A 17,126-nucleotide genomic window follows, 5' to 3' on the forward strand; every position below is an offset into this window, starting at 1 on the left:
TTCTCAAAGATTTCTCCACAAATTATAACAAAGAATCTTCCAGACAGCAAAACTATGATCAATGGATAAAAATTATAAGTATGCAAGATTCACCACAACATACAAAGGAACTTTCTGTGAAAAAACATACAAAGGAACTTTCTGGGAAACAAAAATGTCCAATGAGTCTGCCTTCGATCACTGTCTTGGGAAGATTTCAAGTTAAGGCTAAATAATGAAGCAAGTTTGGAGTTGGCCTAAGGCTAAATGATCATTTGCTTCAGGACATAGTAGAAGGAATTCCAGGGCTCAGTAAGAGCTTAGATTGCAAAGTCTCCTCCCAATATAAGATTATATGATTTTGGGACTTCCCTGGTGGAGCAGTGGGTAAGAATCACTCTGCCAATGCAGAAGACAGAGGCTTGATCTCTGATTTGGGAAGATTCCACATGCTTCAGAGCAACTAGGCCCATGTGCTACAGCTACTGAGTCCGCATGCTGCAGCTACCGAAGTCAGCATGCCTAGAGCCTGTGCTCAGCAACAAGAGAAGCCACAGCACTGAGAAGCCCCTGAACTACACCAACGAGTAGCTCCTGCTCTCCACAACTAGAGAAAGCCTGCACAAAGCAAAAAGACAAATAAACAATTTAAAGTATTAATGTACATTTTTTAAAAGATTATATGACTTTGGATAAAATAAATTTGACACAGAATACTTTGGTTTCTACCACCTTTCTGATTTTAGATGATAATTCATCAAGCTTTTATGAATAAGGCATTAACTTACAACTGAGAGAATGGTGAATATGGCCTATTTGCAAGCTGGAGACCCTCTTGCTGTGTTTTGAGAGTTTCTTAGTTTTAAAAACTGAAGTATCACTCATATTTATTGTCTCGGATTCCTTTTACACGTATTCCCTTGGTCCTGTTATATCTTAGCTGCCAATATATTCTTCTGTTTCATGTTTTATCTATTCACTATGTTCAATTATACCTGAAGACGGGGTACTTTAATGGTGGATTGATTTCCATGGCAGACTAGAGTGAAACCATATACATCATTTCACCAATAACTTTTGCATACTGTGTCCCGTGTCTACTGCAGACATTAGGATGGCCAAAAAGATCTATCATTGGTGCTTCGGATGAAAAATATATTGCACGAAACATAATTTATTCCTTTTAACTTATTAGAAGCTATTTCAAAACTGATAGCAAAGTTTATTTCTTACCAAAATGTAAGGGGAGGCCGCAGATAAAATCGAGTCTTTCTCCCCAATGCCTGGGCATCCCACATGTTGAGATAACAGCTGGCATAGGATATTAATAGATAGCCATTGTCCTGGCACCTGGCTGGGGAATCACAGTCTGAGACTATAACCAGGGCAGCTGCAGGTTCTTGTCAGTTTTTTCTGAGCCACAGAAATGAGAAAAATAATCGTTTTAGAAATATATAACATACTGGCCCTCATGAAATACTTCCAATACTCAGGAAAAATAAATGAAGTACATTTTAAAATTATTTTGAACAGTCTCTAAACTATTTAGTCTATTTTTCTACTGGTGGCTCAGTCGGTAAGGAACCTGCCTGCAATTCAGGAGATTCCGTTGGATCCCTGGATCAGGAGGCTCCCCTGGAGAAGGAAACAGCAACCCATTCCAATATTCTTGCCTGGAAAATTCCATCAACAGAAGAGCTTGGCAGGCTACACACAGTCCATGGGGTCGCAAGAGTGGTCATGACTTAGTGACTAAACCACCCACCCTACTATCTTAAGAGTAAAGAATATTGATTGTAAAGAAAATCAAACTAGAAGAGGTATTGGAGTAAGAGGAAAATATGGGGCTAAACACTGATATTTGAATATGTATAAACGTTGTGTGGTTTACCAATTCCAAATAAAATAGGGATGCAGTTATGAAAAAAAGAAAAAGTATGAAAAAGCTTGTTTTGAGAAGAAAATTAAACTAGTATTGAAGACCTGTTATACACCCCAGATAAAAAGATGCTACTGAATTTCTTCCACACCCTTCCTTCTCTCTCCTTTCATTTTATTCCATCCCCTTCCACTGCCCTCTTTATTCCCTTTTCCTTCTCTCTCCTTTGCTTTCACAAAGATTTCCTAAAATTGTCAAATCTATAAAGTCGAGGAGAAAGCAGCCCTCATAGAGCTGCCACTGCACTCAGGGAGTCTGTATGTTCGTAAATAATTCAAAAAATAATTTATAACAGATCCAAGGGAAAAGTGAATTACAAAAAAGCCTGCCGGGTATTGAGGGCTGGGAGAGACTGCACCCTTCCGGAAGTCGGCGCAGGTCAGACAGTGGAAATGGCGGTGGGAATAGAAAGGAAGGGCGTTTACTTATGGGAGACTGGAGAGGCAGAATCCACAGCATCTGGACTCTTCGTGGATGAAGTGGGGCGAGTGAGGGGGAGACAAAGATGGCTGCAACTTTTGAGTGATCTTTACTGGTCCGTCACAGAGTTAGGAAATGGATGTGCCTGTCCTCTCAGGGCCACTTCTGTTCTTGCCCCACTCCAGCTGTGAAGTAGGATCAAACACAACTATTGGTTCCCCCAAAGGAAATCCACCCCAGAAGCCAGTGTTTAGAGGCTGATGATACTCCTGGGTGTTCTTTGGAAGGAATGATGCTAAAGCTGAAACTCCAGTATTTTGGCCACCTCATGCAAAGAGTTGACTCATTAGAAAAGACTCTGATGCTGGGAGGGATTGGGGGCAGGAGGAGAAGGGGATGACAGAGGATGAGATGGCTGGATGGCATCACTGACTCGATGGACGTGAGTCTGAGTGAACTCTGGGAGTTGGTGATGGAGAGGGAGGCCTGGTGTGCTGCAATTCATGGGGTCACAGAGAGTCAGACACGACTGAGCGACTGAACTGAACTGAACTGAACTGTACAGGAGGTTTTATGTTGTGTCTTGTGTGTATGTGGAGACTGGAGCGGATTGTTATGCGGCAAGTCATTTCCTTGTAAGGGGCAAGTCTTCTCCCTCAAATTTTGTTTCTCCCTCAGAATTTACTCCCTTCTGTCCCCACAACTGATGCGTCTCTGTCTCCCTGACTTTCCTCTTCTCTCCCTTGCATAACACTTCCATCTTCCTCCCCTTCTTGGTCTCCTCCCCACCCACCTTTCCCCTCCCTCTGCACAGAAATATATCTCATCACCCCACCTCCTCACCCTCACTTAATACAGTCTCCAAGTGTCTGTAGTACCAAGGATGACTTCATTTGTGCTCAACAAACAAAAGATCCTTAAGCTGAAAGATCCACCCTCTTTACAGGGTGGCAGATGGATTTGAAATATTCAATTTTTATTTCTATCACACACAAAAATTTGTCAACCTTAGTATCTAAAAGCACTGCTGCATGCAGATCTTAAATATCATTTTGTAATCTTGGCAGCCAATCAAAGGTTCTGGGAAATAATAGAATCAATGCGAATAGTTCCCAGTGCTCTCTGACTGGTGGTGGGCAAGTAGATTTTTCATCTGAGCCAATCTTTATTGTTTTGCTTATTTTTATCTGCAGAGATTTGGGAAAGGCTACCCACTACAGTATTCTGGCCTGGAGAATTCCATGGGCTGTATAGTCCATTGGGTCACAAAGAGTTGGACACGATTGAGTGATTTTCACTTTCACTTTACTTTTTGTTATGTTAGTCCCAATCACCTTGCTATGGAGGTCTTTCTGCCACTCACTTGTCTAGTTCACCCAGGCTGCCCTGTATCTGTTGATGAGGAAGCTAGTCATGGTACAAAGAGCTGGAAAATACTACTTCCCTATCACACAGGTTTGAATACTGAAGAGAAATACTATCTTCATAAAAACAACCATAAAAGCTTTTGCAATTCTTTTTGCTTTCCTTTCCCTTCAAGACAAATCTTGTCACCCCTTTTTATTGAATTTGCTTAGAAATTTAAGACTCTTTGATACCAGATGTATTAATTTTTTCTTTTATATTGACAGCTTCCTTTTCTGTTTGCTCTTTCTTTTTCTAATATCAGGTGGAAATCAAACTCATGACCCTATCATTTTTTTAAAAATGCAGGTTAGCATGGAATCAGAACTTATCTCCCAAATTCCTTTTGCTCTGTGGTCTTGGATTTCTGAAGGAGCCTACTATAAACCTGATATAACTCTAACCTCTCATTGATTCTGTGGGCATCCACATCTCATATTAGTAGACTCCTTTATTCTAAATTTATTATTCATTATATTTAATATTCCAGGTGAACTGAGATATGTACACTACAGAGAAAATGAGAATCTTTCAATTGAAGGTATATTTTGATTTTTAAAAACATTTATTTATTTATTTTTGGCCACGTCAGGTCTTGGTGTGATGTGTGGACTCAGTAGCCCCATGGCATGTGGGATCTTAGTTCCCCAACCAGGGACTGAACCCTCATCCCCTGCATTGGAAGGCTGATTCTTAACTATTGGACCACCAGGGAAGTCCCAGTGTTTTGATTTTTTTAATGTGAATTTTACCATAATGAGAATGGCCTTTTAAAACAATATTCCATCCATAATGAAGGTTAAGAAGGTTAAGTATTTGCAAAATACTTGCATATTTCCTTTGGAAATCGAAGTTCCCAGAATCTCTCCTCAATGATGAGAGTGATTCCTCCTCAAACTGCTCCAATAGTTTGAATAATGAAATTGCAGTTGTGTCCCCTCTGTTCCTCTATAGCACTTTACGCATATTTCTATCACATTATAATGAATTTTTCTGCTTAAGTGAACCCGTGGAAAATTGCTTTTACTGAACTGGACTTTGAGGATAAGCCATCAGCACACACTGAGTAGTGCTGTAAGAAATAGACCTACTCCTTTGCTGTAAGGATATTATTGAGGATGCTCTTCAGGATATCAGTAGTGTTGCATTTGAAGGAAACTTGAGGGCTTTTCTGTTTGGCCTTATATCAGGGTTAGCTATATTTTTCCTGAGCAGTTGGTTGCTTTTATCTGGTAGAACCCGTGCATTGTGTTTCTTCTTTTACAGAGGTTGCCAAAAAACTTAGAGCCAAATTCCTGGTGGATCCTTAGCAAACACATGTAGGCCTTCATTGTATTTATTTTGTGTATTAGTCTACCTCTGTTGTATGGTTCCATCATTGCTTTCCCTTTGCATCTTTCTCATTTTCTACTGATAATACTTCATTTTCTTTTGTTGGACATCTTTTTGTTCTCTATAAGACCTTTTGAAGAAAAACACAAGAATGAAGACAGCGTCTGTAGGTATCTCACCAGGCTCTGAGCACCCTGAGAGTGGACTGGGTTTGTTTCTTCATCACTGCACTTGGATCTGGCACAAACCTTCATTATATGTTCAGTAAACATTTTTAAAATAAAGCAAATTAAGTTGCCATTATAGAAAAGAATCATCTAGTAATTTGATCCATGGCTAAACAGCCATGTGGTAAGATGAAGGGAAAAGATTGTGAATCAAATTATCACTTGTAGACAAAAGGCAGAAGATATACTGTATATGAATCAAAGATAAATTAGATGAACTAAATCCAAAGTTCCTTCTGTTTTACCTGTTCATATTATGATGATGACACTTTTGTGACTTATAAATGAATGCTCTTGCTATCCATCTATGACAGGGCTTTACATAAAATTCAGTTCAGTTTAGTTCAGTCGCTTAGTCATGTCCGACTCTTTGCTACCCCATGAATCGCAGCACGCCAGGCCTCCCTGTCCATCACTCCCAGAGTTCATTCAGACTCATGTCCATCAAGTCAGTGATGCCATCCAGCCATCTCATCCTCTGTCATCCGCTTCTCTTCCTGCCCCCAATGCCTCCCAGCATCAGAGTCTTTTCCAATGAGTCAACTCTTTGCATGAGCTGGCCAAAGTACTGGAGTTTCAGCTTTAGCATCATTCCTTCCAAAGAAATCCTAGGGCTGATCTCCTTCAGAATGGACTGGTTGGATCTCCTTGCAGTCCAAGGGACTCTCAAGAGTCTTCTCCAACACCACAGTTCAAAAGCATCAATTCTTTGGCACTCAGTCTTCTTCACAGTCCAACTCTCACATCCATACATGACCACAGGAAAAACCATAGCCTTGATTAGATGGATCTTTGTTGGCAAAGTAATGTCTCTGCTTTTGAATATGCTATCTAGATTGGTCGTAACTTTCCTTCCAAGGACCAGAAAAATACATGTTGAGTAGTTAAATCTACTTCTCTGGATACTAGGTTGAGAAATAGAATCACCTAGAAAGCTAAGCAGAAAGCGTCTGGCACTTTTTTCATCTCAGACTGAAACCTAAAAATGTCTTGAGAAATTGGGATTATTGGGATTATTGATTTAATCCAGAATTGGTACAAAAGACATCTAGCTCACTGAGCAGCGTTTTTTAATGGCAAAATGCCCAACATTACATAGAACTTTCAAATCTTGATTAGTAATAAAATAATTTTGATCTTTAAAAGCAAACAAAACAATATGGTAATATGGTTCTTTTTTATCCTTATGGGCTTTCCCAGAGTAGAATATGCTACCAATTTATTAATGAGTATTGGGATTCATGGTATCAATCTAAACCAAATAAGATATTGATGAGATTGCCCTTCTTTAAGATCAAAGACTTGTGTCTATAGGGTCTATGATTTCTTCCTTCAAAATGTCTGTCATGTACATCCTTTCCTCTGGGTTCCGCTGTTGACCTCCTAATCCCAAACTCTCATGATCTCATCCCCAGAATGGTGCAGTAGATTTTCTTCTGGCTTCTGAGTCACCACTTTTTCTATCCTGTCAGTCCTGAATGTTACTGTCAGACTATTCTTCCAAAAATACTATTTTCATCTTATTATTTTTTATCTAGTAACTTGTTATAACTTCTTACACCCACACAAATCAACTTCAAACTTTTGGGCAAAGAAAGCATTGCTTCTTATGATCTTCCATTCTGGTTTCCAGCTGTGTACACCAGAGTGCGCTCTGTAGCAATCTTAGCATCCGCATGGGTCCCTGGTTTTGACTGTCCCTTTAAAGTACCCGTATTTGCACACAACAGGAAGTAGGGTGTGGTTTGTTCTTGGATGAGACTAAAGTTGTGTGCTGAAAACAGTTTATCCTTGACCTAGAACCAGTGCTGCTTTTAGGAAAAAAACTTGTTTACAATTGAAATGAAAAGTTAAATAGCATTTTCAGTTAAAAGGAGGGTGTTTGAGTAGCAACAAGGAAAGCAAACTTTAAATTCTTCTGCTAATAAAAATGATGATGGCTATATGTATTGAGAACTTACTATGTGCTAGGCACTACACAAATGTTATCTACCTTAACTCTGAAATAGATACCATTATTATCTCTGTTTCACAAATAAGTTGTCCAAGGTCACACAGTAAGCCAAGCCTGAAATCTGGGAAATTTGGCTGCAAGAATAGTTTCCTAACCACACAACTATAACAACTCTTGGTGGTGGTGGTTTAGTTGCTAAGTTGTGTCTGACTCTAGCGACCCCATGAACTGTAGCCCGCCAGGCTTCTCTGGCCATGAAATTTCCCAGGTGAGAATACTGGAGTGGGTTGCCATTTCCTTCTCCAGAAGATCTTCCTGACTCAGGGACTGAACACATGTCTCCTACATTTCATGCATATTCTTTCCTGCTGAGCCATTAGGGAAGCCCTATAATAACTCTTTCAGTTCAGTTCAGTTCAGTTGCTCAGTCGTGTCCAACTCTTTGCGACCCCCTGAATCGCAGCACACCAGGCCTCTCTGTCCATCACCAACTCCCGGAGTTCACTCAAACTCACGTCCATCGAGTCAGTGATACCATCCAGTCATCTCATTCTCTGTCGTCCCCTTATCCTCCTGCCCACAATCCCTCCCAGCATCAGGGTCTTTTCCAATGAATCAACTCTTTGCATCAGGTGGCCAAAATATTGAAGTTTCAGCTTCAGCATCAATCCTTCCAATGAACACTCAGGACTGGTCTCCTTTAGGATGGACTGGTTGGATCTCCTTGCAGTCCAAGGGACTCTCAAGAGTCTTCTTCAACACCACAGTTCAAAAGCATCAATTCTTTGGCACTCAGCTTTCTTCACAGTCAACTCTCACATCCATACATGACCACTGGAAAAACCATAGCCTTGACTAGATGGACCTTTGTTGACAAAGTAATATCTCTGCTTTTCAATATGCTATCTAGGTTGATCATAACTTTCCTTCCAAGGAGTAAGTGTCTTTTAATTTCATGGCTGCAGTCACCATCTGCAGTGATTTTGGAACCCCCCAAAATAAAGTCTGACACTGTTTCTACTGTTTCCCCATCTATTTCCCATGAAGTGATGGGACCAGATGCCATGATCTTCATTTTCTGAATGTTGAGCTTTAAGCCAACATTCACTCCTCTTTTACTTTCATCAAGAGGCTTTTGAGTTCCTCTTCACTTTCTGCCATAAGGGTGGTGTCATCCGCATATCTGAGGTTATTGATATTTCTCCCAGAAATCTTGATTCCAGCTTGTGCTTCTTCCAGCCCAGCGTTTCTCATGATGTACTCTGCATAGAAGTTAAATAAGCAGGGTGACAATATACAGCCTTGACGTACTCCTTTTCCTATTTGGAACCAGTCTGTTGTTCCATGTCCAGTTCTAACTGTTGCTTCCTGACCTGCATATAGATTTAGAACCTAAATCTAGTATCCACCCTGAAACCCGAGAAATGGCTGCTCTGGGAAATAATTTTGGGCTTATGTTGTAGAAGAAATGCCATCTATCTGGAAAAAAAAATTATTTATTTTTTTTAAACAAAATTGTGATTTATCATGGGCCCAAAGCCAGCCTAGATGGTCATGTCCCCACCTTGCTTCCATTTTTGTCTGGTTCCTCCCGTTATTGTTCAGCAGACATGTTTCACAAAGAAACCCCACAGTTTAGAGAGCAGTATTTTATTCCAAATCAGACCATTCGCCTCAGTACTACAGATTAGAGTGCAGTGGGATTACTCTGTAGTAAAGTCCATGCAGTGATCCTTTGTGAGAGCCTCTTGACTAAACCCAATTTGACAGTTTTAATGGCATAAAAAATGGCTCAAGTCAGAAAGACTAGAATCAGTGTCTCCCATTTAAAGACGCTTCCAACATAAATGTGTCACAGAAATGTGATATGAGTAGAGAGAACTGACTAGACAGTCAACGGAGCGTGGGAAAGCCTATGCCGAGAATTCATATCTAAAGAGACATTGGCCATGAGATGTTGCCTCAGTTGCCTATTACAGTGTAATCAAGTCCTAGTGACTCAAAGAGCCAGTTTTCACACTTCTTTCTAGCCTTGTATCCAATGGCTCATGTTGGTAGCCTAAACTCGGCCATAGTAGGAGCACCCTGGGCAGGTGCAAACACTTGAAGTTGTGACTCCTTCCTTTCCCCTCTTCAGCGGTTTAACAAAAGTACCTCCCCCTAGAACAGCAGCTGTGTACTACTTCTTACAATTCTGTGAGTTGGCTGGGCTCATCTGGGCAATCTGCTTTATATGGTGATACCATGGTGACTTTTATGGCTGCCTGCAGCTAGGATAGGATTTCTCAAGTTTGGCATTATATTTGGAGCTAGATAATTCTTTGTGGTGGAGGTTATCCTGTACATTGCAGGATTTTAGCTGCATCTTTGGCTTCTACCTACTCAGTGCTACAAGGGACAACCAAAAATGCAGGGTAAAATTTCTCAGGATGAGAACCATTGACCCAGGAGCTTGGCTGAGGCTGAAACATCAAAGATTGTTCCTTTTCTTCCAGTTGTCAAGGATCCTTTGTTAAAGGAAAATGTATTCCTGAAACTTGTCTAAGATGGCTATATTAGTGGCTCAGTCATGTCCGACTCTTAGCATCCCCTTGGACTGTAGCCTGCCAGGCTCCTCTGTCCATGAGATTTCCCAGGCAAGGATACTAGAATGGGTAGCTGTTCGCTTCTCCAGGGGATCTTCCCAACCCAAGGATTGAACCCAGGTCTTCTGTATTGCAGGCAGATTCTTTGCTGTCTGAGCCACCAGGAAAGCCCTATAAGATGGGTCAGTTCAGTTCAGTCGCTCAGTCGTGTCCGACTCTTTGCGACCCTATGAATAGCAGCACGCCAGGCCTCCCTGTCCATCAGCAACTCCCGGAGTTCACTCAAACTTACATCCATCGAGTCAGTGATGCCATCCAGTCATCTCATCCTCTGTCGTCCCCTTTGCCTCCTGCCCCCAATTCCTCCCAGCATCAGGGTCTTTTCCAATGAGTCAACTCTTCGCGTGAAGTGGCCAAAGTACTGGAGTTTCAGCTTTAGCATCATTCCTTCCAAAGAAATCCCAGGGCTGATCTCCTTTAGAATGGACTGGTTGGATCTCCTTGCAGTCCAAGGGACTCTCAAGAGTCTTCTCCAACACCACAGTTCAAAAGCATCAATTCTTCGGCGCTCAGCTTTCTTCACAGTCTAACTCTCACATCCATACATGACCAATGGAAAAACCATAGCCTTGACTAGACAGACCTTTGTTGGCAAAGCAATGTGTCTGCTTTTCAATATGCTATCTAGGTTGGTCATAACTTTCCTTCCAAGGAGTAAGCGTCTTTTAATTTCATGGCTGCAGTCACCATCTGCAGTGATTTTGGAGCCCCCCAAAATAAAGTCTGACACTGTTTCCACTGTTTCCCCATCTATTTCCCATGAAGTGATAGGACCAGATGTCATAATCTTCTTTTTCTGAATGTTGAGCTTTCAGCCAAGCTTTTCACTCTCCTCTTTTACTTTCATCAAGAGGCTTTTTAGTTCCTCTTCACTTTCTGCCATAAGGGAGGTGTCATCTGCATATCTGAGGTTAGTGATATTTCTCCCAGCAACGGTTAGTCAGACTTTATTCAGGGGGACTACTACATGGGGAGAGAGATTGGGCTCCACTCCAAATACAGCAAGAAAAGTAGGAATTTATAGCCACAGAGCAGGTTTGCGGGGTCAGTGGATGGAAAAATTACTGAGAGGAAACATCAGGGGTCGAGACACTGGCTAAACCAACTTGATAGGATTCTTGCTGAAGGCAGCCTGGGCAATAAAAGACCAAGCATGGAATATTCTTGATAAACTGACTCAGCATGATTCTTACTAAAACTAAACTTAGTAGACCAAGGACAGAACCCGAGATTAGAGTCCCATCAGCAAGAGGACTCTGAGGAGTCTAACTCAACTTTGGTCAACAAAAGAGTCTTTGTCATCTCCGTGTGGACTCATCATTCCGCAGTCCAGTTCAAGCTGCTTCACAGCACAGTGTCTAGCTTTAAGACAATAAGAGCAAATGCTAACTGGAGCAACATCACTTTCACTGTATTTTTAATTGGTCAAAGCAAGTCACAACTCCAGGTCAGATTGGAGGGGAGGGGAAATAGACTCATCGTCTTGAAGAGAGGAGTAATAAACTATAGTCATCTTTAATCCATATGGTACCATATTTACATTTACAAGTATAATCTGCAGAAGGAAAGGAAATCTTGCGAGACAACTGTATTCAAGATCAGTCAAAATTAACTCCAGAAATATACATAACAGCCCTTATAAGTGGACTAATGGTGAACCTGATTATTCATGAGTTGACAAAGAAGAGAAATGTTACCATACTCTGAGGGTACAGGTGTTTATTTTCAGATTCTATTGTATTTATTATAGCAAAGGTTCTGAACAAGTTGGATGCCACTTCTGGTTGTAATATTGGCAAAGACATTTTCCCACTGGAAAAATAAATAGTCCTTAGTAGGTTGCTGATACTAATTTTTTGTTCTTCAGTGGAATAATGATAGTCAAAAAGATGTTCCTGAAAATGGAAGCAGTACTGTGAATTTTGACTGTTTTATATCAGTTACAATTAATGTTTTATGCATCCTTGTCATTATAACAGTTAGAGTTTATAGAGTTTTTAAGGATCTTTCCCAAGACGTTTTCTAAAGAACTGATTGTTTACAAGAAGGATCACTGTCTATTTTCGTTTGAATTTTCACATTTGTATCTTTTCACTAGAATGCTAGTGTTAGGAGCAGGTATTTTTTGCTCTAAGGAACTGCTGCTGCTGCTGCTGTTACTGCTAAGTCGCTTCAGTTGTGTCCGATCCTGTGAGACCCCATAGACAGCAGCCCACCAGGCTCCTCCATCCATGGGATTTTCCAGGCACGAGTACTGGAGTGGGTTGCTATTTCCTTCTCCACTCTAAGGCACTATTTTCCCAAAAAAAGCAGAATTCTAGTTTCACAGAATGTTAATGGGTATTACACATAAAGGAATTTATAGGTTGTATAAGCTCAGGAAATTCTAAGTTAGGAGTAAGCAGGTTTCTTTACTGCTGGATTTCTTAGGGTGTTTACTATAGTAGTGTATATTATAACTCATAAAATATACAGTGTTTCTTAGACTTATTTAACCATAGAAATAGAGGCACATCTTACATAACTAGTGTTCCTCAGGGTACCCCTGGTAGAAATTATATGCTAGATGAAAATAAAGGAGCAAGAAAAATTTTGAGAATTCTATTTAAGATCAATCAAAATTTACTCCCCAAACAGGCAGAACAGTAGCCTTAGCACTTAAAAATAGCTGTCCTTGAAGCAGGCACTTGAATCCAATAATGTACTATACTGTGCTTGTTCTAAACATCAGAAGTGTTTTGAACACAGAGGACTGAAACAGTTTAAAAATCATTTTGCAAAAGTTATTTTACATTCATGAAATTTAGTCCTCAAAGATTTCGTTGAAACAGTAATTCAGAAAGAAAGAACCGGAACAAGTTTGTACATTTTCTTACTCTTTTTTTTTTGTCACATTGACAAAGAAAAGTTGTTTATGGTGTATAGAGATCAATGTTTGGATATATGTAAACATGATGAAATGATTACCACATTCCATCCTTCTTACAAACTAAATTTGAAGCATTAGGAATTAGAATTTGGATGACAAGCAGTATATTAACATACTTGTGGGCAACTTCTCAGATAGTTTTCAGCGATGCCCATATCCTGGTATTCATGTCTTATATGATCTTCTCCTCCTGACTGTAGGCTGAGCTTAGTGAGTTTCTTCTAAGGAACAGAGTGCAGCAAAGGTGATGGATATTACTTCTGAGATTAGGTTGCAAGTGACTGGCTTCTGTCTTGCTTACTCTTTCCCGCTCTCTGACATACTCAGATGAGGCTGCTGCCCTCTGTGAGGAGGCTCACATGAAAAGGAATTGAGGGAGTCCTCAGGCCAGCAGCTCCGAGGAGCTGAATCCTGCAACAACCTCAGGAGTGAATCTGGAAGCAGATCATCCCCCAGTTAAGCTTTGACTTGACAGGACTGCATCCCTGTTGACACCTGAACCTGGCCTTGTGAGAGACCCTGAGCCTGAGGACCCTGCTAAGCCATGCCTAGATTCCTGATGCAGAAGCTGTGAAAGAATGTGTTTGTTGTTCTGAGCTACTAAATGGTGGGGCAATTTGGTAGGCAGCAATACAACTAGAAGAGCAATGCTGTTTTATCTAAGTCAAACCCTGCAGATAGCGGAAGAAAAGACTAAAGCATTGTGGTGAAATCGTGCTTTATAGTGGCAGTGTAGAAAAATCCTGATTTAATTGGGAGAAACAAAGAGGATCTTGAAGATGAAATATAGGTGAGAGGAGTCTTGAAATTTTCTGTGCCAGTTTAGGAGGAGATAGAGGGTGTAGAAAGTGATAATAGTGTGGTCACTGCAATTGCTGAAGAAGATATGGTTGTCATAGGGCTCCTTGTTATACAAAACTGCCTCCAAGAGATGACCTTTTGGTTTAACTATTACGCTAGTTAATAGGGGAAGGATGTTAGGCTACCATGAACATGGTAATATGGTTTATTTATTTATTTTTGGCTGTGCTGGGTCTTCGTTGCTGTGTGGGCTTTTCTGTAGTTGCAGCAAGCAGGGGCTACTTTTCTTGGTGGTGCATGGTCTTCTACTGTGGTGACTTCTCTTGCTGGGGAGCTCAAAGCGGGTGGGCTTCAGGAGTTGAGGCTCCCGGCCTCTAGAGGACAAGTTCAATAGCTGTGGCTCATGGGCTTATCTGCTTTGCAGCCCGTGGGATCTTCCCGGATCAGGGTTGAACCCACGTCTCCTGCATTGCCAGGTGGATTCTTTACCACTGAGCCACCAGGGAAGCCCCTCATGTGGTTATAGAAGGTTCTTCTCCTTCCTGTCCCCTCACCGTGACCTCAGGTTTGGACCGTTCCTTTTAGATGTTCTTCTATACGTTGTTTTATTCCACAAATCTGTATCAAATACTTACTGTCTGCTCAGCACTGTTTTAGGCACTGAAGATTCCATGAAGAAATCCTCACCCTCTTGAAATCTACCTTCTAGTGAGGACAGACAGTAAACAAAGTAAATAAACACTGACGTATCATATAGGAACAAAAAGAAAAAACATGTAGTTTAGTTATTCGGTACTACTGGGGAAAAAGAAAGCAAGCAAAGGAGAGAGGGAGGGAGTTCTAGTTTTCTTACCAGTTATCAAGGTCTGAAGTCTAATCAGCTGCGTGTCCACTGCTACACTGGGCCCACTGTAATCTGATTATATTCCAGTTCAACTTGACAAACCACCAGAGTCTCTAAGGCTTTCTCTCTCCCTTTGGATGCACGATTCTTATACTCGACTACATGGCATGCGGGATCTTAGTATCCAACCAGGGTAGAGGAGAAGCTATTTCCAAAGGAAAAAAAACTGGTGCAAAGAGATAATATACATTGTTCAAGGTATCTTTACTTGAAGTGATATTAGCAGATCAGGCTAACTCTGGCCCAAATCAATCAGTTCACTCTCAGAGTTCAGAAGTGAAAGTGAAAGTCGCTCAGTCACATCTGACTCTTTGTGACCCCAGGGACTTAGTCTGCCAGGCTCCTCTGTCCATGGAATTTTCCAGGCCAGAATACTGGAGTGGGTAGCTGTTTTCTTCTCCAGGGGATCTTCTCAACCGGGGGGGTTGAACTGAGGTCTCCTGCATTACAGGCAAATTCTTTACCATCTGAGCCACAGGGAAGCCTGAGAGTTCAGAAGCAAGCAAAAATTTCAAACAGGAAGCCAAACAGAACAGCCACATTGAAACAATGACCACTTATTCTCATCCAGCCCTGAAGATTAGCTTGTTGGCCCTTTTCTCAAGGGTGTAAATTGTTTAGCTTAATGACCTTGGTTTGTTGCTGTGTTTTATTTAATTGTACAAAGACCTGAGTGATGGAGTGGGTGATGAAGTTTGGGGGAAGGAGGTAGAGGTACAATTTTTTGAAGTTTATTTCAGAGCACATGAGTTGATCAGGGAAATTAACGAAGCCATGGGTGGATGTGCAGAACACAGTAGCTTCCTTGGTTTCTTAGAGCTCTTCATGTTTCCTCTGGAAGTATCTGAGGACAGGGCTTTGTGTCACCTCTGCCATCTTGTGCTTTTTAGCCTGGTTCTGTCTTTCCTTTTCCTCCCTCCCTCCTTTGTTCTGTCTCTCCCTCTCTTCCTCCCACCTTCAGAAATGATGGGGAAAAGGGAAAGATAAGAGGGCTAGAACAGTAGGAGTTCTGTAAAATTCCACATGTTGTATGGAAGTAAAAAATGGAATCCTTTAACCCTATCTAAGTTATATTTTTAACATTTTGATTTTAGCACTTTTTGTTGTTGTTGTTGCAATAAAATCGGAACTATTGCCTGTCTGTCAAATTTGACTAAGGCTAAAAATAGGCTAGCTAGGTTGAGCATGAAAGAAGTGGCCCAGCTTCTCCTTCCTCCCTTTCATTTTGTTTCAGTTTGAATGAGAAGGAGGTGGCTCACACAATGAACAAGAACAGCAACTGGCTGGGTGTCTGTGTTCTTTCAGCCAATTATGATATTTTTGTGGGAAAGTTTCCAATTCTGAAGTCTCAGTTATGTAGAGGTGGGAGGCAGCTGGTGTGAATGTCTGTCTGCAGGGTACATGCATGATTACTCTGATCCAATATGGCATGGCAGCAATGCGCTTATTCAAAAAAGTAATGGTCTCAATTTCCCTGTACTTTAAAGCATCTTTATCCTCACCACTTAAAAATAAAAACCCCAAAAGCCTTAAAGAGACAAAAAAAAAAGGTCAAAGCTGTAGTCACCAAAATATTTTAAGATCTCTCAGCCACCTTTAGGGAGGGATATCAGTAATGAAATTTATCTAAGTCTAATGGCCCACATTAACTACTATCTTCCTCCACAGCTCCAACAGCCTCCCCTTGAAGTCTTCATTTCATTAACTACCATCTTTCTCTCAATTTTCAGAATTTCTTGCCTCTCTCCTTCATCCTTCACATCCAAATGGCCACCAAATCCTGCCGCATCTAACTTCAAAGCATTTGTCCATTTACTTACTCATGTATTTGTCATGCACTTACTAAATACCTACTGTGTACGATGCACTGTATTAGGCACCATGGGATACAGTGACACCCCAGCTATCAGAGAGATAGCTTCTGCCATCACACAGCTTATTGTCTGGATAGGGGGCCCAGGCAAGAGACAAGTAAACAAGCAATTTTTCCATATGTGTGCAAGCTCTTGTGGGCAAGGTACAGGGAGTACACTGGGATCCCAGAGAACTGATGATTTAGCTGAGACTGAAAGGTTCAGAAGAATGTAGCCAGAAGAAGAATGCTTTAGGCATTATCTATTCTACAAAATTTTATCGAACACTGGTGGGTTGCCGTCTATGGGGTCGCACAGAGTCGGACACGACTGAAGTGACTTAGCAGCAGCAACTGTGGGTCAGGCTTTATGCTAGATTCTGCAGAGTTAGAAAGATAGACAATCCTGCCTCTCCGACTGCTTAGGGGAGTCAGGGTGAGGGAGACATAGACATGAAAATTGTTGTTCAGTTACTAAGTGGTGTCTGACTCTTTGTGACCCCATGGACTGCAGCATGCCATGCTTCCCTGTCCTTCACTGTCTTCCAGAGTTTGCTCAAACTTACATCCATTGAGTCGGTGATGCCATCCAACCATCTCATCCTCTGTCACCCGCTTCTCCTCCTGCCCTCAATCTTTCCCAGCATCAGAGTCTTTTCCAAAGAGTCGGCTCTTCAGATTAGGTGGCCAAAATATGGGAGCTTCACCTTCAGCATCAGTCCTTCCAATGAATATTCAGG

The sequence above is a fragment of the Bos taurus genome, chromosome 9 (assembly GCF_002263795.3).
Source record: "Bos taurus isolate L1 Dominette 01449 registration number 42190680 breed Hereford chromosome 9, ARS-UCD2.0, whole genome shotgun sequence".
Taxonomy (NCBI): domain Eukaryota; kingdom Metazoa; phylum Chordata; class Mammalia; order Artiodactyla; family Bovidae; genus Bos; species Bos taurus.